General features: G+C 42.1%; 1 protein-coding gene and 1 pseudogene across 3 annotated transcripts in view; one reads left to right on the top strand and one right to left on the bottom strand.

Annotated features, from left to right (window-relative positions):
* Nucleotides 1-20468, top strand: part of PDK3 (pyruvate dehydrogenase kinase 3) — a 101046-nt gene that overhangs the window by 8914 nt on the left and 71664 nt on the right. The gene's annotated exons all lie outside the window — the stretch shown is intronic.
* On the bottom strand, nucleotides 12139-12580 carry LOC130842593 (cytochrome b5 type B-like; annotated as a pseudogene).

The raw sequence follows: 20468 nt of genomic DNA, 5'->3' as shown, positions 1-20468 counted from the left end.
CTTCCATCACTGCTGATTTCATGCTACCGACATGACATCACCAGATGCAGAGTTGGGAAGAGCTGAGTGCACTGAACTCTTCCAAGCTAGAACCACTTGGCTCCAGCACACCACTGGCCCCCAAACGCAGGAAACTCCACCTGAGGGCAGTGTTCTATAGACAGGAACTGATAGTGTTTGTAAGATATTTGATTTATATTTATGTTGCTAATAAAGAATTTTCACAATTACTGAACATTTTGGAAAAACACAGCTAAACAGGATGACTGCAAAAATGGAACAAAACAATAGTTACAATAGTTATTGCTGTCCTAGATCTGTATGACACCTTGTCATTAAATTGTTTTTCTCAATGAGACGACCTGCAGGGTTTCGCTCTTCTTTTTTCCTTTGTCAACCTCTTATTTTAATAACTAAAATACTAAGTAAGTATTCCCAAGAGAAAAGTACTCTGTAATTTTATTTATTGATTCTCTTGATGATCCTACTGACTCAAATGTTGGGAAACTCCTTTCTGGTGGGATTGTAAAAGCAAAGAATTCAAAAAATGTGAAGGAATGTGAGTCACAAATGGAGGAATTTTTGAGGGTATGGATCCTTTTTTTGTCAATGATGTAGTTTAAGATTTTAAAAATGCTTCTGCAAATAAATTTTTTTAAAATTTTATTTATTTATTTATTTAATTGATTGGCTGTGTTGAGTCTTTGTTGCTGCACATGGGCTTTCTCTAGTTGCTGTGAGCGGGGGCTATTCTTCATTGTGGTGTGCGGGCTCCTCATTGTAGTGGCTTCTCTTGTTGCAGAGCACAGGCTCTAGGTGCGTGGGCTTCAATAGTTGTGGCACACAGCCTCAATAGTTGTGGCTCACAGGCTCTAGAGCACAGGCTCAATAGTTGTGGTGCACGGGCTTAGTTGCTCCGTGGCACGTCGTATCTTTCCAGAGCTGGGCTCGAACCCATGTCTGCTGCATTGGCAGGCGGATTCTTAACCACTGTGCCACCTAGGAAGTCCTGCAAATAAATTTTTCTCCTCTGTTAAATCGGGGTACTAAATTGGAGGTGGTATTGTCTTGGGGTGGGGGTGGATTTTAGGAATTGATAGTGGCATTTTTTGGTTGTCACAATGATCGGGAGGTACTGTTGATATTTAAAGGGTGGGGCCCAGTGATGCTAGAATTAGTTGTTCCATGTTCCAAATGCCCTTCAGATGTCCTGCTGAACCTTCATGTAGGTGAAAATAAGCACCTAATTTCCCACAAATGCAAGCACAGTATAAATTGAAGGATGCTTGCATTTAGTTTTGCTTAGAATTTTCCAAAAGTTGTTCACCACGTTGGGAAGTCATAGCAACGTGGGCAGTACTGCTTTTGCAATTTGAATCGCCACTGTAGCACACCTGGGTGGGTCTGTGTCTGGAGCTGTCACTCACAGTGATGTTATGACAAGTATAAGCATCTGGCTATTTTGTTTCGTCATCTAGTGTTACCACGCCTGAGGGTTTATATTTTGAAGTGCGTGCTATTTTATTATAAATTACTTTCCTTTTATTTCTCCTTTCTACTAGGTCATTATGTTGTTTTTTTACAATGATTGTAGAAGGATGTGGTATCACCTTTGAATTTCATTTCAAGTCAGTACAGGAGGACTACTAAATTTATGTTATAAAAGGGGTCATTGAGTCTGAGACCACTGATCTAAATAACGAATCCTTAGCATAATATGACAGTACCAGTTGTTTCCCAGGCCCTATCTGCCTACCATCTGACATCAAAGAGTGGGGTATCATATTCCCTTGGCTTCAAGACTGTAAAAGATTGTTCAGCTCTGTCCCAGTCCCTACCATTTGTGGTCTAAAGTAGCAATTTTATCCATTTTCTTGATCAGTGCTTACAGTTTTGTCATTTGTTCTTCAGAACATTTGGTGCCCTCTTGGAACATGACATAATCAAAAAGTCCAGTGGGTCAAATCTTACGGAGGTTGTAAAATGAAGTGAAGCTAAATTTCCTTAGAGTTTAGACTTTTCCCTTGAGGCATTCGGAGGCAAGCATTAACAAGTACATCTGTTTCACCTCATGTCCTACACGTTGGCAATAAACACCCTGGTAAGAAAATAAGCAGTTAGAGCTATGCACACAGGAACAAAAAATAAATAGACTTTGGGCTGGATTCAAATATTAACCTACAGATCATATTGTCAACACAGTGAAAGAGAAAAAAAGTGCATCAGCAGTGAGTAAACCTGTAATGAATATGCAGGGCTAACCTTTGGCAAGATTGCCAAGTGGCTGGCATTTGTTTCCAGCACTTTCGTCTTCTTTCCTCAGTGCCCTTTTTTTCCCCTCAGCTCCTTGCACAACTGCAAGCCTAAGGCTCTCCGTCTGCATGGAATTAGCAAGCATTTTTTGAGCTACTTCTCCTGTAAGCCAGGCACCTTGGAAGCTGTGATCAAATCCTTTTCTGATTCGAAGGAGTCTCCCTGGCAGAAGAAAAGGGTTCTGATAAACTTTTTTTTCTTACTAACTCTAGAATCTTTTTAAAGCAGGTAGGCTCCTTTTAGAGGTGAGTATAGTTATTATCTTAGACAGGGAGGAGTGACTGGGACGGGGCATGAGGGCTTCTGGGGAACTGGTAATATAGTATTTCTGTTTTTTTATTGTGGTAAAAAATACGTATCATAAAATTTACCACCTTAACTGCTTCTAAGTGTACAGTTCGGTAGTGTTAAGTATCTTCACGTTGTTGTAAAACAGATCTCCAGAACTTTTTCATCTTGCAAAACTGAAACGCTACACCCATTAACCAATAACTTCCCATCTCCTCTGTCCCCAGCCCCTGGTAACCACCATTCTACTCCATTTTTATTTCTATGAATTTGACTACTCTAGATACCTCATATGAGTGGAATTTGACAGTATTTATCCTTTTGTGACTAGTTTATTTCATGTAACACAGTGTCCTCAAGGCTTATCCACATTGTAGCACGTGAAGGATTTCCTTCCCAATGTTTTGTTTCTTGATCTGGGTGCTGGTTACCTGAGTATGTTCATTTTGGGAAAATTCATCATTTATTAACTGGACACACTTCTGTTATACTTCCACAAAGGAGTTTATTTTTACAAGGTAGATGGAGGTAAAATTTAAAAATTATTACTACCATTTCTCCTAAGGTATGAGTAACTTCTGTTACTGTTTCCCAGAGATGCTTTAGAAGTCTCACTTAGAGAAGGCCATGCTTAATTCAAACGAATACTTACTGAGGGTAGACTATCAGAAGAAATGGCTTCAGATAGGCCCTCTTCCAATCTCACCTGATGTGTGCATGACTCTGAGGTCCTTTATACAGAAGGCTGGTGCTTCCCATCACAATCCAGAACCACTAAAACTTAACCCAAAAATACAAATAGAAGGTGAAGAAGTAACTGTTCTTAAAGAGGGGAATGAAATTGGGAAGAAAGCCCATTAAAATAAAATTTTAGGAGAAAGAACAAAACAAAGTTGGATGAAGAGAATCTTGTAAGGTTGCCAGACCTACCAAAAAACCAGTCAGTCAATACAAGACATTCAGTGAGATTTGAATTTCACATGACCAACAAGTAAGTTTTTCAAGTGTAAGTATGTTCCAAATAGTACGAGACATATTTGTATAACAAATTTATTTCTTTTTTATCTGAAATTCAGATTTCACTGGATGTCTTGTATTTTACCTGGCAACCCTAGATGCCAGGGAAGCACGAGGGAGATACAATCACAGGGAACATGAAAAATGTCTTTTCAATACAGGGAACCATCCCCAAACCAGATTCTCTGGCAAGTACCTAATATTAGTTAGCAGTCCTTGTCCTAAAGGAGGGAATGAACTTTCCACTGGGAGTCAGTTTGATTTTGCAATTAATGAAAAATTAGGGGACTTCTCTTGAATGTCTTGATAGGGGTCCAGAGTTTAAATCAAATCCTGTCACATTAACTTTTACCCAGAGAGCTGGGTGGCAGAAACAGCCTAGGATAATGGTGTGTGGGCTGCAGGCAGGAAGGGCAAAGGACTTCTTCTGAAAGGCTTAGTGCCGGGTAGTGACTTGTCAGGTTTTTATCTGAAGAAGTCCTTGGTGTATATAAATAAGGGTTGCCATTAAAAGTACTACATTCGTCCATCTGGGGAAAACCAAATTCCTAAACACTCCACCCTCCCTTACAATTAAAGCAAAAGTGTCCAAGATTCACTCAAGGTGAATGAGGGCAGTTGCTCTGGAAGAGTCTGTCTTGCCACACAATTTCTGATTCCCTTTGAAGCCCAGCAGTTAAACCCTTTTAATTCTGAGTCGCTAGAAGGGATAATCAGGCAGGATCACTGAAAGTTCTGAGACTCATTGTTTAAAAGAAATCATTTTTAGAATTGCAAGTGTATAATGAGGATTAAATAATTAACAAAATGTCTCTAAACTGAGGTTTTGCTCAGCCTACATTAATTATTTATTTTAAAATCAAAATTCAGTTGTGTACAGTTAAAGGCAAATGTCCTTTAAACAGTTTGCCCCTAGAAATAGGTAAACAAGATGTTCTATGATCTTTCTACACCATTAATTGCTTAGTAAGTTTTTCTCTCATAGAGCATTTGAAGTAAACTTTGGCCTAGCTCAGGGCGCATTATCAGAAAACCTTAAGACAATGGAGACTGAATCTATTATATGGAAGCTGTATCTGTGACTGTTATCAACTGGATATGTAGAATCTTGGTTGATAGTTTTTATGGCTTCATGAAACTGTCAACAGCCCTGACCTGTATGTCCTTGAACAGTTTCCTTAGGTCTTCATACCTCAGCTTCCTCATCTGCAAAATGAGTGGGTGGATGAGCTGATCTCTACTCTCCAAGCTCTAAAATGTCATGACTAGATTTAACGTAAAGGTGTGTCCATCTCAGGAATAGATGTCTTAGAACAACTTACCTAGAGCTTTTCTTGGTAGTGATGTTTTTATTTTAACAAAGAAAGGTAGGAACAGTGTAGAAAAAATGTTTCCAGTGTCTTCTTATCCCTTTGGAAATCTTTCATGGGTAGAATAATCGGGACCTGGGAAAACCCCAGAATATCCAAAAAGCAATAATCTCTAGACGGGACCCAGGATTAAAGAACTGAGAGTTGGTTACTGCAAGGGGAGTAGATAACGTGAGAGAAAATCGTGCCTGTCTTTGCTCCCAGATCCAGATTGTGCCTGTGGGGAACAAGAGATTCACTCCCAGTTAGTACATTCAGTGCTACCAGAAGTAACGTCTTCTGTCTGATTTCCATAACTGTCAGAAAAAGCATGTAATGGCAGCTGCGATGCAAGACCAGACCAGGCCTGGGGCTGAGTGTCTCTACCCACTCCGACTTGGAGATGAACAATCCATAGGTAGTACTTTGAGGATCAGGCTTTCTCAGTCTTAAGAATATTCATACCAATTAAGTCAAGTGTTTACGATGCAAATTATCTGTTTCATGAAACCCTTTTGCTTCCGTACTCATGGACAAATATTTGTGCACATTCCGAACGTTGTTTTACAAATTACTGTGTAAATGTATCTAAAAATGTTCAACCACAGCTTCTTGCTGAGACTCTTCCACCTGAGACACCTTGTGACCATCCATCCCCTCAGCCAGTTTCCCCACACAGTGACAGCTTCGAAGGGAGACTTGGAGTTGGGAGGGTAGACTCTGGCATCGAACAAGGCGAGGTGACTTTAGCTACTTGGCTGGGCCTCGTTCGCTTCCCGCTGCCTCTGCATTCCTCACCAAGGGGACAGGAATCAGGAGGGATATTCTAAGCACACCTGAGGCCTGTGTGTATGCAGACACTGTGGAGTATGTGTGCCCACTTGATGGCAGACTAATCGAAACTGATTAGTAAGGGCATCTAGGAGAAAGTTATAACATGGGCAGTATCATGATGTTGTATGGAGAGTGTATGGTGTGTGATATTTTGTAGCAAAGTTCAGAATTTTTTCCAGAAAACTTGGCAAAAGTTTTATCCTCTGGGGCATGGGAGGTATGGTAGGCTGGATAATGCTTCTCCCCCAAAATGTCCGCCTCCTTATCCCCAGAACCAGTGACTGTGTTACCTCACATGGCAAAAGAGACTTTGCAGATACGATTAAGTTAAGGATCTCCAGGTGGCGAGATGATCCTGGATTATCCAGATGGGCCCAATGTAATCACAAAGGTTCTTACAGGAGGGAGGCAGGAGAGTCAGAGTAAGAGAAGGAGAGTCAGAGAAGAAGATGTGATGGTGAAAGTAGAGGTTGGAGTGATGCAGGGCCACGAGCCAAGGAGTTCAGGCAGCCTCAAGAAGCTAGAAAAGGCAAGGCAATGGATTTTCCCCTAGAGCTTCCAGAAGGAATGCAGCCCTGCTAACTCTCTGATTTTAAGAGTTTTGACCCCCAGAACTGTAAGAAAATACATTTTATGTTGTTCTATGTTACTAAGCTTGTGGCAGTTTGTTACAGCAGCAATAGGAAATGAAGATAGGACTCAACAGGGTGTTTTCAATTCAACAAGGATGATTTGGTGAGAGTGTCAGGGTGCGGACTGGTGGGAATGTTCAGAGTCAGTTACTATACACAGTTTCTCTTGAGAGCCTGCTATTAGCTAGGAACTGAGACCTCACTGGTGGACAAACAGACATGGGCACTGCCAATATGGAACTTACAGTCACAAGAGGAAGGTTGGCATCAAGCCAAAAATTGCTATTCATTAACTTCAAGTGTGCATGGCGCTATGAGAGTGATTCAAAGGAGACCTAGTCCACCTGGATGGTCAGGGAAGGTTTTCCTGAGGATCTAGTTTTTTTTTTAAATTTTATTGAAGTATAGTTCATTTACAACATTGTGTTTAATTTCTGCTGTACAGCAAAGTGACTCAGTTATACATACATACATATATATATATTCTTTTTCATATTCTTTTCCATTCTGGTTCATCACAGGATATTGAATATAGTGCCCTGTGCTCTACAGTAGGACCTTGTTGTTTATCCATCCTATATATGCTGGTTTGCATCTGCTAATCCCAAGCTCCCAATCCTTCCTTCCCCCACTTCCCCTCCCCACTGAGGATGTGATGTTGAAGGCAGACTCTAAGGATGAGCAGGAGTTAGCTGTCTCAGGTCAGTGGGGGTGGAAAGAGCCTTTCAGACAGAAGGAAGAGCATGTCCAAAAGCTGTAGGCAGGCAAAACATTGCATTTTTTTAAATTTTATTTATTTATTTATTATTAAAACATTGCATTTTAAGGCGTTCATAGAAATCCAGTATTGCTGGAGCAGACAGAATGATAGCTGGAGCTGTGCAAGAAGAGATAGAGGGCTGAGTAGGGGCTAGACTAGGCAGGGCCTTCTAGACCCTTGAAGGAGAGTGGAATGACCATATTTACACTTTTAAAGATCCCTTAGGCTGCAGTGGATGAGAGAATAGAGTGAGGAGCAAGAGAAGAAGCCAGCAGACCAGTTTATAAGGACACCGCTTGGCAGCCCCGAGGGAGAAGTAATGGTCCTTGAGGCCAGGATGGTGGCAGTGGGATGGAGAGAAGCAGAAGAAAGGATTTAAGAGATATAGAAGACAGAGAATCAAAAGACTGGATGATTCATGGGATGTGAGAGGGGACACCGAGGGAGGTGTCAAGGATGATGTCTAAGCTTGAGGGGGTCACTGAGGCAGTCAAATGAAAATGGTAAGTAGGCGTTTGAATATACAGAAGCAGGAGATTTTTTGGGAGTCAGAGTTTTAACGGTAAGTGAAGCCATGAGGATGGTGGAGATTGCCTGGGAAGAGAGGAGCAAGGAAAGAGCCCTAAGGAACCCTAAGATGAAGCCGAGGAGCAGATGTCAGAAAAAGAGACCCAGAAGTGACCCTCAGAAACAGTGAGGGTGGGGATCCACTGAATTCAAACAGAGTCTTTCAACAAGGAGGGAGTGATCATGAGGTCAAGAAAAATAAGAACTAAAAAGTATCCCTTGGACACGAAGATCTTGGGTGACCTTAGCATGAATTGGGTGTGTTGGGGGGATGGGGACAGAACCTAGGAATTGTCATCTCCTCGGAGCGTTTCTGGCAGATGTTCTTGAGAACAGAGCCTTCAGGAAAAGCAACATGATGGTGAGAAGTCCAATGGGAAACCGATGTTGGGGAGGGGCTGAAATACACGCACCACTGCCGCCAGCGAAGGGCATGCACACACGTACTTTGCCCTCCCAGTAAGACAAATGGAGGTGATGGACAGGACTTCAGGCCCCCGGGGCCTTAGCCACATCTCTTTGTTCGCTTGTTGCCTTTGGCCAGAAGCACTCCATCTCTTGCTCTTCCTCTTAGCTCTCTAGTCCTTGATGGCTGCCATCTCTGTCTCGAGTCTTGGTTATTCTGAGACTTGAATTGTGAACTCACCCTCTCCTTCTCTTTCTTCGTTTCCTTCTCCTGGTGGTGTTGGAGAGATTTTGTGTCTCGAAGGAGTCTGAGTAAATTAACATTTCATTGCAACTGCTTCTCATCCAGTGTGTATGCAGTGGTTCTTTATCAGGAACACGGCCAGCCCTGTGAGCAGACAAAGGACAGTAGGATATTTGTTGGGTTGGTGAGTTCACAGAGCAGTATAAGGGGAGGATACAGGTAAGTCTCCTACCTTGTGAGAAGCCAAGAAAGCTATTGGAAAAGCCACTCGAGTTGCCTGAGGTTGAAGGTTTAAATAATGGAAAGAGACACTGTTCCTCTGTTTGTAAAAATCGTCTACTGGAATTCAGCTTATGTCTAGAGCAAGTGGAGCTCTTTGACCATGGCTGTGAGGGGACATAGCTTAAGAATGAGAACAGGTGTCCCTCAAGTTAGGCTGCCAGGGAAAACGTACCCAAGACCGAAGTGACTTTCTCACTGAAACCAAAGCAACAACAGGAATGCAGAGAAGAAGAAAAAACACAGTGAAAGAATGAAGCCATTTTGAGGGAAAGGAATAAAAGAAGAAAAGGGTTACACAAAGAGTCATACAAGGAGAAACAGAATACAGTGCTGACTCATGCAATAGCCTTGAGTGGTGAAATATAACTGGAATACTTGGAGAATAATATCAGAGTTCTGAACTGGGTTTTGAATGCAAACGTACATTTCATGTGTAAATTTTAGGGTAGATATCCCCCTCCCCTTTCACTATTTCCTTTGCCCTTCAGATTTGGAAGTTATTCCCTCAAGTAAAACAGAACTATTTCCTCTCATTTCCTGGGAAAGTCCTTGTCCTAACTCCTCCCTCAGTATCTATTAAATAAGTTAGTACTTGAGGAGTGAGAGCTGTGGGTGACTGCATTGGCATCAGTAAATAATTGAGTAGTGTAGCCAGTCTTCTCATAGACTCATGATCTCCTTTTTAGAGATCAGCTGAAGTCCAGCTCTCTCACTTTACATATGAGGAACTGGGCATGGAAAGAGGAAGCAATTTTCCAAAACCCACAGGGCTACTTAGTGGCAGACCTAGGCCTGGAACTTTGAGGTCAGGTGTCTAGTAGGCTATGCTGTCATGCTCAAATGTATAGAAACAGCAGCAGCCCCCATAATTGAAAGCTTCCTGAGGCCAGGAGGGTACTGTCTCCAGTTCTCACAACAAACCTTTAAAGGAGGCTTTATCACTCTCATTTTCCAGGTGAGGAAACCAAAGCTCAGAGAGGTTAAGTAACGTGCCTGAAACCACCCCATCAGCAAGTAGCAACACGGCCTCATCTTGCGGGATGACCAAGTAAGGATTACCAGTATCTAAGGGTGATCCTACACCCAGGTGGGGACAGATGATGGCCTGCCTGGTGTCACGAGGAATGCCCAAAGGCCCACTCAACCAAAATTATCGACCCAACTCCTTGGCTATGGTGCCTAAAGTTTTCACTTGGAGTTACTGCTAGGAAAGGGCAGAGTCTTGAGGAAATGGGACACTGAACAGTTCTGTTTTGTTGGGAAGGGAAACTGGGAAGCAGGGGGAACTTTTCAGGCCCAGTGGGATGATGCTGGTCAGATGGAGGCAGCATGAAGGGAAGGGGTCTCTGGAGAAAGAACAGACGCTGCCCAGCTCAGAATCGTATTCAGACTGAGGCTGAATCTTTGCACCCCTAACTGGGCTTGATAGCCTGCATTTATAGAACCTTTCAGGTGTGCTGTGACTCTCCTATTTTTGAGGGGGGGGGCCTGTAATTGTATAAAACTGAGTTAATAATCCTGGGCTCAAGATACACAGGTCTGTGTGTGCCTCTCTTTTTAAATACATAAATAAATATGAACACCCATGAACCCAACACCCAAACCCCTAGAGCATTCAATGAAGCTGTCTGACAATACCAAATTTTTAAAAAATTTATTTTATTGAAGTATAGTTGATTTACAATGTTGTATTAATGACAATGCCATAGGAATACAAATTGGTTTAATTGATTTGCATTACCTTATAGTATTAAACATTCTCATGGGCTCAATATACTTGTCCAAAAATAACATTCACAGCAGCACTCTTTACTATTTGTAGTAAATAAATAAATACATAAGAAAAAAGAAGGAAGGAAGGAAAGAAAGAGGGAAAGACAGTCTAGAAACAACCTAAATGCCCCTATGGCAACACACATAACATAAAATGATAAAAACTTACGGGAATCTTTTTTGAATGGGGCAAGTCTAGCTCTTCACCAGCACCCACTGAAAACCTCTTTCCAAGTTAGGGTCAGAGGAAAAGAAAGGCAGTGTCATATCACTAACGAGATTGAATCTCTCTAGATTTTGAAATCTGGCCTTTCTGATTCTAGTCTATTGCACATTTCAAATTGTGTTAGGCGATTGGCCCCAGTCCTGTTCCTTTAATATCACTGATTTATAGTTATCTCAGGCATCAGATGGTACCTGGGACAGATTATCCAAGAGCAGGAATCCCCAATGTCCCTGTGAGAAATGGCCGTCTTTCTTGTCCTCAAAGCTTCAAACCTCCAGAAAATTGGGATCCATGGAGGGAGGGGGATGGTGAAAAGAATCGGGGCTGATAAAAAAGACTCCAAAGTTCCTAGGGAAGAGGCCCTCCTGGTAGCTACACAACAACCCTCTCTGATGGAAATCTTAGCAATTTGAGAACTGACTCAGGTTTTCTGTCAAGTTTACTGTTGGGGGTGGTGATGGTCAGGGGTGGGGGTGGTGCTGCTTCTTGGCAAACAGCTTGGATGGGTGAAGGCTGTACTAGACTTGCTCATGTAAGAAACACCTAGTTTTCCAGATAAGAGGTGGCACCTTAGATGTCAGAGTCCACTGCATGTAATGATTCATGCTCAGTTAATTAAGGGTACTAAATAAATATTAATGGGAACTGGTAAGATCATGCTTTGGATAAAAACAAAACAGTGGATTCTGAGACGTCTCTGTATAATTAACCTTCATCTTTTGGGGTGAAGGAGAACTGAATAAGGCCATTCATGTTACCTATCCTTGGTTCATGTTTTTGGATCACGTCCCACCCAGGGAGTCTAAGAATTTCCTAAATAGTATCACTCAAAACACTCTTTAGTGTCCTTGTGTTGTTGGCATTTTGCTCTGTTTCCTTCCAGACTTTTCTATTAAGCTTTTGTGATCTCTTCATAGCTGAGCTCAAATTTCATAAATAGTTTTGTATCTTGCTCTTACTTACTTACAATGTTTGCATTTTCCATGTTCTCATATAGACTTCATATAATGAATTTTTTAAAAATAATATTTACTTAAAAGAAAAAGAGGAAAAGAAAAGCTTCGAAACCAGAGAGTGATGCCCTGTTAAGTATGTCTAATGTGCATTCAAAGTATTGGAGAGCAGGCAATTTTACCAAAGGGCAATGTCCCTAGGCCATGCAGACTATAATTATAAAAGAAAGTTTTGAAACACGAAGGTGCTCATGGAAAAGGGTAAAGAGAGGAAACAAAGGCAAGGACACAGAACAGTGAGCAGGTGCTTTGAGAGTAAGGCTCTGAGACATGACTTGGACCGTGGCCCAGTGGATGTCTGGCCAACAGTCTGGGCTCCGAGGGCAAAGAATAGGATTGGCAGGATTCGAGAAGAGGGCACCGCTGCAGCCTCCAAACAAGTCTCTAGTTCTCACTCCCAAGAGGATATGCTTTCCAGACTTCAACAAGGTCTCCTCAGGAGGACTTGCTCTCGGCCGTGTAGTAACGATACAGGAAACCTAAGAGAATAGCACCTACGATGGGGGAAGATCCAATACGACCAGTTGCTTTTGCGCGTATTGTTTTCCGGAGGGTCCTTGCTACCACTTCCAGGTTTTGGGTCATTTGCATGTACATCACCAATATAGTGCTTGAGCATTTCTCTGGCATCAGAGGAGTGGCCTACATCTTCAAAGCTTTCGGTTGAATCTCCACCAGCTTGTTCCAGCAGAACCTCTTCTCTGCCAGGATGCTCATTAAGGAAGCGGGTGACATGGTAGACTCGCCTGTGGATCACCAGCCATATCTCCTTTGGGGAGTCGCGCTTCGCTACCTCCTCCAGTCGGTAATAGGTGACTGAAGTCTCGACCCCTTCCCCCTTCCCATCGCTGCTGCTTGCTTCCACAGTCGCCATTGGGCCTGAGGTACCGCTTCTCCACCGCTATCTGGGTTTCCACTGCCAACTTGACAATGAATTTTTAAGGACAGTGTAATGGTCCATTGGGTGCACGTGCCATGGTTTACGTGATCATCCTCCATTACTGGTTCTTTTCTTCTGGATATTATAAAATGTGGTTTTGGTCCATAACACTTGGGCACATGAAACATTACCTTTCTTTATTTTTTAAAGATCAGATTAAATATGGGTTTGAATTCCCACATGCAGAGCTGGCAAGACACCCACCAGCAGCTATCAATGTGGGGCTTTGTGTGAAAGTTAGGATACTTCTGACTCTAAGCCACACAAATCTACCCAAGCTGGCCTAAACCATAAAGGAGATTATACTAGCCTGTGAAACTGGAAGTTCAGAGGAAGTTTCAGGATTAGTTTGATTTAGTTGCCTGACAACATCACCGAGGACCCAGCCTCTTTCCACTTCTGCTCTGCTTTCTACCCAGTCAGCTTCACCCTGCTCACAAGATAGCTGTCAATTGATGCTTCTGTGTGTGTGCTGAGAGTTGGGGAGCAGGTAGAAAGAGCGAAAGAGGAGAGAAAGAGATTCTTTCAGAAGCTTCCTCTGAATGGCAAGCAAGTTTCTTTTACAGAAGCTCCCAGGAAATGTCTCCTCCTTTCTTATTGGCGTAAGTTGGGTCATGTGCCGATACCCAGGAGCCATGGCCAGTGGTCAGAATTAGGCTCATTAGTTTTTAGATTGAGCCATATATCTCATTACTACAACCAAAGTGAGCTATTCCCTACACCCCACCCCCACCACCGGCCAAAGCACAATTGCAGTGCATGGGGAGCTAAGAAAAAGGTGGGGTTCGTTACCAATAGGAGAGGGAATGAATTTACAGAGACTACAGTAAGTTTCCTATATATGAATGAGTTCTGTTCTGAGAGCGTGTTTGTAAGTCCAATTTGTTCTTAAAGCCCAACAAAGTTAGCCTAGGTACCCAACTAACACAATTGGCTATATTGTACTGTACTCTAATAGGTTTATAATACTTTCACACAAATAATACATAAACAACAAATACAAAAGATAAAACATTTTTAATTGTACAGTACCTTGAAAAGTACAGTAGTCCAGTACAACAGCTGGCATACGGGGGCTGGCATCGAGTGAACAGGCAAGAAGAGTCACTGACTGGAGGAGGGAGAGGAGGTGGGAGAGGGTAGAGCTGAAGGATCATCAGCAATAGGAGACGGAGGGCAAGCTGCAATTTCACTCACGCCTGACGTTGATGGAACGCACATTCGCATCTTTGAAAGTTCGCAACTTGAAGGTTTGTATGTAGGGGACTTACTGTACCAGCTTTGCGCAGTGGCAATATCGTAGCCAATAAGTCTTATCCAAGGCATGATTACAGAGACTACCAGAATGTCTCCTATATCTTCCAACCTGTTTTCAGCCCTAGAAACCAAAGCGCCCTGCTAAACAAAACAGCTAACGAATCTCCCAAGACACAGCAGCCCAAAGCCAAGATCCAAAGTCTCCGTTGTCTTTTAGGTTGGGGAAGATCAGCCATCCCTTTCTTTTGTCCCTCCAAGAGCAGCAAAAACAAAACCCAGATTTAATTCCTCAGTAAGTTGTCCTGGGCTTCCCTGGTGGCGCAGTGGTTAAGAATCTGCCTGTCAATGCAGGGGACACGGGTTCAATCCCTGGTCCAGGAAGATCCCACCTGCCTTGGAGGAACTAAGCCCATGTGCCACAACTTCTGAGCCTGAACTCTAGGGCCCATGAGCCACAACTATTGAGCCTATGTGCCACAACTACTGAAGCCCACGCTCCTAGAGCCCGTGCTCTGCAACAAGAGAAGCCACTTCAATGAGTAACCTGCGCACCACAACGAAGAGTAGCCCCTGCTCACCGCAACTAGAGAAAGCCTGCGCACAGCAGTGAAGACCCAATGCAGCCAATAAGTAAATTAATTTAAAAAAAGTTATGCTGCCACACTATCCCTGTACTTAAAATCTTTTCTGAACTCTTTTGGGGCAAGAAAAAGACCATTAAGACTGAAAACTCTTAATTAGAAATGAAAGGACCACGATGAATGGACTTCAAGAGGATTTTCACCACCTACAATAGTTTGTCAGAAAAATCAAGAATCTTGGCCCTTGGGAGAATAAAGCTACTGCTTCGAATCACACACATATTTGATTCAAGATATAAATTTAGTAAAAACTTAAATAGTTGTTGCTCCTCTAGTTCACTCATCTTCACATTCTTACTTTCCAGTTTTAAAATCAAAATGTGGGCTAGTAAATCTTGGATGCAACCGAAATTTCCTTCAAGAGGTGAATGGATAAATAAACTCTGCTACATCCAGACAATGGAATATTATTGAGACCTAAAAAGAAATGAGCTATCAAGCCACAAAAAGACGTGGAGGAATCTTAAATGCACATTGTGAAGTGAAAGAAGCCAATCTGTAAAGGCCGTATACTGTACGATTCCAATTCTATGACATTCTGGAAAAGGCACAACTATGGAGACAGTACCAAGATCAGTGGTTGCCATGGGCTGGGACAGGGAGGGAAGTGTAGGCAGAGAACAGGGGATTTTTAGGGTAATATTTTTGTCCAAAGCCATAGAATGTACAATACCAGGAGTGAACAGTAACATAAACTATGGCCTTTGGTTGATAATGATGTGTCATTGTAGGTTCACTGATTGTAGCAAAGGTTCCATCTGGGGGGGTTTGTTGATGGTGTGCCGAGACAAGCTCGGCGACTCGGGGCGAGTGATGAGTGCCGCAAGCTTAAAGAAACACAGACACAGATTTAAGAGAAAGATGGGACCGGGGGACTCAAGACCTCTAGGATCAAAAGCCCCGCTGCTTCATCCCATGTTGTTTTTATTGAGCTCTCGGCATTCCAGAAGCAAGATAGCATAAGGTTCTCACACTCCCAGTTTCGTCCCACAGTCAAGGTTTTACTTTGAAATAACCAAACGAAGGCCTCATATAATTGGGGGCAGTGATGTTTTGCAAGAACAGCAGAAGGAGGGCAGCTGCTATTAGCCAGGTCTCTGTTTGCCTCCTGGGTCCCGATCTGAGCTGGGCATGGGAAGCAAAGCAGCCCTGGGGGCAGGAGACCTCTCTCAGAAGGAGTAAGGGTCTGTGCCCCACCCCTGTTGGCCCCTCTGCGACTGTGCCTGTCTTAGGTTGTTCCTCCCCTGAGGAATCTTACCCGTCTCTGGCTAACCAGCCATCCTCCAGGGCCAAACAGGGTGATATGAGGTGTGCAAGTGAGGAAGGGGCTGTGCCCCCAGAGAGGGTCAATATTGTTTCCACGGTAGCCTATGCCCCCATGGCCTCCACGCCCAGCACCCTTAGTTCCTCTGCTGCTCAAGCAGGACATCCTGCATCCAGTTGTTCGGCCCACATACTTTAATTACCTTTAGTAACAGTTTCAAAGTTTCAGAAAGGCTTCTGAATGTTTTCCCACAATGGTGGGGGAGGCTGCGTGTGAGAACTTGCTTTCCACTCAATTTTGCTATGAACCTAACAATACTTTTTAGAGAAGTCTATTAAAAACAATTCAGGCTGGTATTATGAAAGAACATAGAATTGAGAGACAGGAGACCTGGATTCGAATCTGGACTGTCACTTACAAGCTGTGTAATCTTAAATTATTTTAAGCTTTCTGTGTCTTAGTTCAGTCACCTGTAAAATGCGAATAATATTTATCCATCAGATTTACTGTGAAGAGACAACATAGGTACTTTCACAGAGCACACAGTAGGTGCTCACAAAATGTTAGTTGAGAGCGAAGAGAGAGAGAGGAGGAAAAGACAGGGAGACCAGGATTTCATAAAGTCAACTGATGGCGGAGGCATCTTATAACAGGATCCACTTACCAGTGACTGATGATGAGATAATCAGGGGGTTATTTTTTTCCTCATCTGTTCCAGATCACCTTGGCTTTTGGCTTTATCAAATTATTATTTAATGAAGTCTCCATTATTGTTTGAATTACTCAGAACACTACCCTTGCCTTTGTTCTCCATTGAGAGTCGATCAGAAGAAATGGAATTTGGGGAGGGCTTTGTTGTTATTGCTGCTGGTTTTCATTTACTTAAAAAATATTTGTTGTGAACCTAAATAGTGACTGGTACTTATGCTGGACACTGAGGATGAAGCAGTGAATAAGCCAGACCTAGGCCCAGTGGTCACAGGGCTGATGTCTAGTGCCGAAGACGGGCATTAATCAAATCATAGCAAAGTGTTTTGAGTGTTACAGTGGGAGGCGCAGAGAGTCAGGAAACCATATAGCAAGGGGAATGAATAGCGATTATGATGGGAGAAGGCTTCCCTTGATGTCTAAGTGATGACCGTGCTGAGGTCTGAGGCATTAACAAGAAGGAATAGGGTGCTTGTTTAGAGTGCATAGCACAGGAAACTGGTTCTCACACTAAAAGAAAGTTTTATTGGAGAATAGTTCATTCACAATGTTGCATTAGTTTCAGCTTACAGTAAAGTGATTCAGTTATGCATATACATATATTCATTCTTTTTAAGATTCTTTCCTCAAATATCACAGAATATTGAGTAGAGTTCCCTGTGCTATACTGTAGGTCCTTGTTGGTTATCTATCTTATATGTAGTAGTGTATGTATGTTGATCCCAAGCTCTTGATTTATTCCCCCTCAATGTTTTCCCTTTGGTAACCATAAGTTTGTTTTCCATGTCTGTAAGTCTGTTCCTGTTTTGTAAATAAGTTCATTTGTATCTTGTTTTAAAAATTAGATTCCACATAAGAGTGATATCATATGATAGTTGTCTTTCTCTGACTTAGCAGGATAATCTCTAGGTCCATCCATTGTTCTCACACTTGAGCATGCATCAGAATCACCTGGAGGGCTTGTAGATTAGTTAACTATTACTGCATAACAAATTATCTAAAAAGTTAGCAGCTGGAAACAAAAGCATTTATTACAACAAACTGTGAGCATTTCTGTGGGTCAGGAGTTCAGGAGCCGCTTAGCTGAGTTGGTTGTGGCTCAAGGTCTCTCATGAGGTTACAGTCTGGATGCCGGGCAGGGAAAGGAGCTGCTTCTAAAGGGATCTGCTTCCAAGCTCACTCTTGTGGGCTTCTCCACAGGGCTGCCTTGCAGTCTGGCAGGTGGCTTCTAAGAAAGAGGAAGAGAGAGACACATACACAGAGACAGAGGGAGGGGGAGAGAGAAAACCCTAAGATGGAAGCCACAGTCTTTTTAAAAATGTTGACATTATTATTATTATTAGTAGTAGTAGTAGTAGTAGTAGTAATTCATGTCCTTTAAATGTTCAATAGTTATTCCATGGTTATAAAATATTTTCATTTCTATCTTAAATATTTTCTTTATATTATTTGAATATATTTGATTTTACATCTTAGAACCAAAAGGAACTGCTTTTTTCGTTTCACTGAGATATAATTGACATAAATAATATTGTATAAATTTAAGGTATACACTAAAATGATTGATATATGTATATATCACAAAATGACTACCACGATAAATTTAGTTCACATCCATAAACTCAGTTACAAAATTTTCTTCCTTGTGATAAGAGCTTTCAAGATATTCTCTCTTAGTGACTTTCAAAACTCCCAGTTACAAGATAATAAGTTCTGATGTAATGTGTAATGTGATAACAATAGTCATCAATACTGTATTGTATAATTAACTAGACTTTTTTTTTTTTTGGCTGCATTGCGTCTTCGTTGCTGAGCGTGGGCTTTCTCTGGTTGTTTTGAGCAGGGGGCTATTCATCATTGCGGTCTGCGGGCTTTTCATTGTGGTGGCTTCTCGTTGCAGAGCACAGGCTCTAGGCACGTGGGCTTCAGTAGTTGCAGCACATGGGCTCAGTAGTTGTGGTGTGTGGGTTCAGTAGTTGTGGCACACGGGCTTAATTGCTCCTTGGCATGTGGGATCTTCCCGGACTAGGGATCAAACCCGTGTCCCCTGCATTGGCAGGTGGATTCTTAACCACTGTGCCACCAAGGAAGTCCCTTGACTTGATGTTTTAAGAACACTTTCAGATTTATAGCAAAATTGAGAGGACAGTACACAAAGTTCCCATATGTCCATACCCAGTTTCCCCTTTTAGTGACATTTTGCATTCCTATGGTACATTTGTTACAATTCATAAACATACATTGATACATTATTATTAAACCAATTTAGTCCAAAGTCTTTCCTTTATGCAGAATTCCTTAGTTTTTACTAATGTCCTTTTATCTGTTCCAGAATCCCATCCTGTATAGCACATTATATTTAGTTGTCATGTCTACTTAGGCTTCTCTTGGCTGTGACAGTTTTTTAGATTTTCCTTGTTTTTAATGACCTTGATAGTTTTGAGGAGTATTGGTCAGGTAGGACAGAAGTTGTTTTACAACCTAATCTTTGAAGTGGGATCTCATCACTTTTGGCCATCCCCTATTTGGTAGAAGTGAGGACTACTTCTAGCCCATACTCAAGGGGAGGAGAATTAAGTGCCATCTCTTGAGGGGAGGGATATCAAAGAATTTGTGGCCATATCTGTAAAACCCCCATAGCTTATTAAAACATAGATTGCCAGGCCCCACCCCCAGAGTTTCTGATTCAATAGATCTGGGGTGGAGTCCGAGAATTTGCATTTCTAACAAGTTCCCAGGCGACACTCCTGCTGCTGGCCTAGGGATCTCACTTTGAGAGCCACTGAGAGCAGAGCCAGGGCAAGACCTTGGTGTGTACAAATAATTTTAAAAAGTTCATCAAGATCTTTTTATTTCTCTCAAGATCCTTCTTTTATAAGTACAACCAGCACTGAAATCAACCCACTGGTTTAGCTTCTGAATTTTGCCAGTTAACTATTAACTAATATATATATATATCCAAATATATACATATATATAGTTGGATAAAAGAGGTACAACAATATCTTGTGTTTATATTAAACATGACTTACTTCATTCAATTGTCACAAATGCCAACCAGGGAGAGAAATCAGGTAGCCCCATCTGACATAGTTGCAGACATAGAAAGGCTAAGTGCCTTGTCTAAGGTCACACAGCTAGTTAATGATAGAACCAAGCTTAGGACTGAGTCATTCAAACCCTGACCAGACAACTTCTATTATACCAGGCTCTTTCATATTGCTCCCAACTTCTAAGACCTTATTACCTTTGGGAGAAGCATTAGTAAAACTAGGCACATGACAATTCAGTAGATCAGCAGAATACATAGATTTAAAGAAGCATTTTGTTCAGTAAAAAAGGAGTGAAACAAGTCTTTCCAAGGTCAGAAAGATCAGCAGCGATTTGTAGCTTAGGTTGGGAAAAACTGCCTCTCGATCAATATTCAACTTCTTCCTGCTCATTGACTCCCACAACAGCCACCAAGTACACTCTGCCTCTGGGTAGCACCCAAGAAAGTCACTGGAGGAACCACAGGCCACAGGTCTTTTTGTCTGTCCATGCACACCAACAGGATTACTTAGCTTTTCTGATGAAGCTCCTGGTTGAAGAGGTTGTTAGTATGTCTTTTAGGCTTTTTGTTTTGAAAAGACATGGTAGTCCATATACCATACCACCACCAAGATGTACTTGAAAATCTACAAGTGAGGGAGGGCCAGTGAATGTCTTTGAGTGTACGTATTACTTTTCTCTTTAAGTTCAGAGCAAAGATGCAAGTATTAAGCAAAGAACTGGGTACATAAAAGCCCAATGAAGGCACAGAAATAAAATACACACCAATAATCTTACTGAGAAAACCAGTCCAATCAGACCAAAGGAGTGGTTTCCAGTTACATTTTTACCTTTCCTAAGAGAACATTCTACCTTTCATTCAGTTGATGTTTTTATGTTGCCAAAAATAAAGCAAGGTTTGGTG

This window comes from Hippopotamus amphibius, chromosome X (genome assembly GCF_030028045.1).
Source record: "Hippopotamus amphibius kiboko isolate mHipAmp2 chromosome X, mHipAmp2.hap2, whole genome shotgun sequence".
Taxonomy (NCBI): Eukaryota; Metazoa; Chordata; class Mammalia; order Artiodactyla; family Hippopotamidae; genus Hippopotamus; species Hippopotamus amphibius.
Note: the sequence above shows the minus strand (reverse complement) of the source record. Positions and strands in the feature narration are given on the sequence as shown.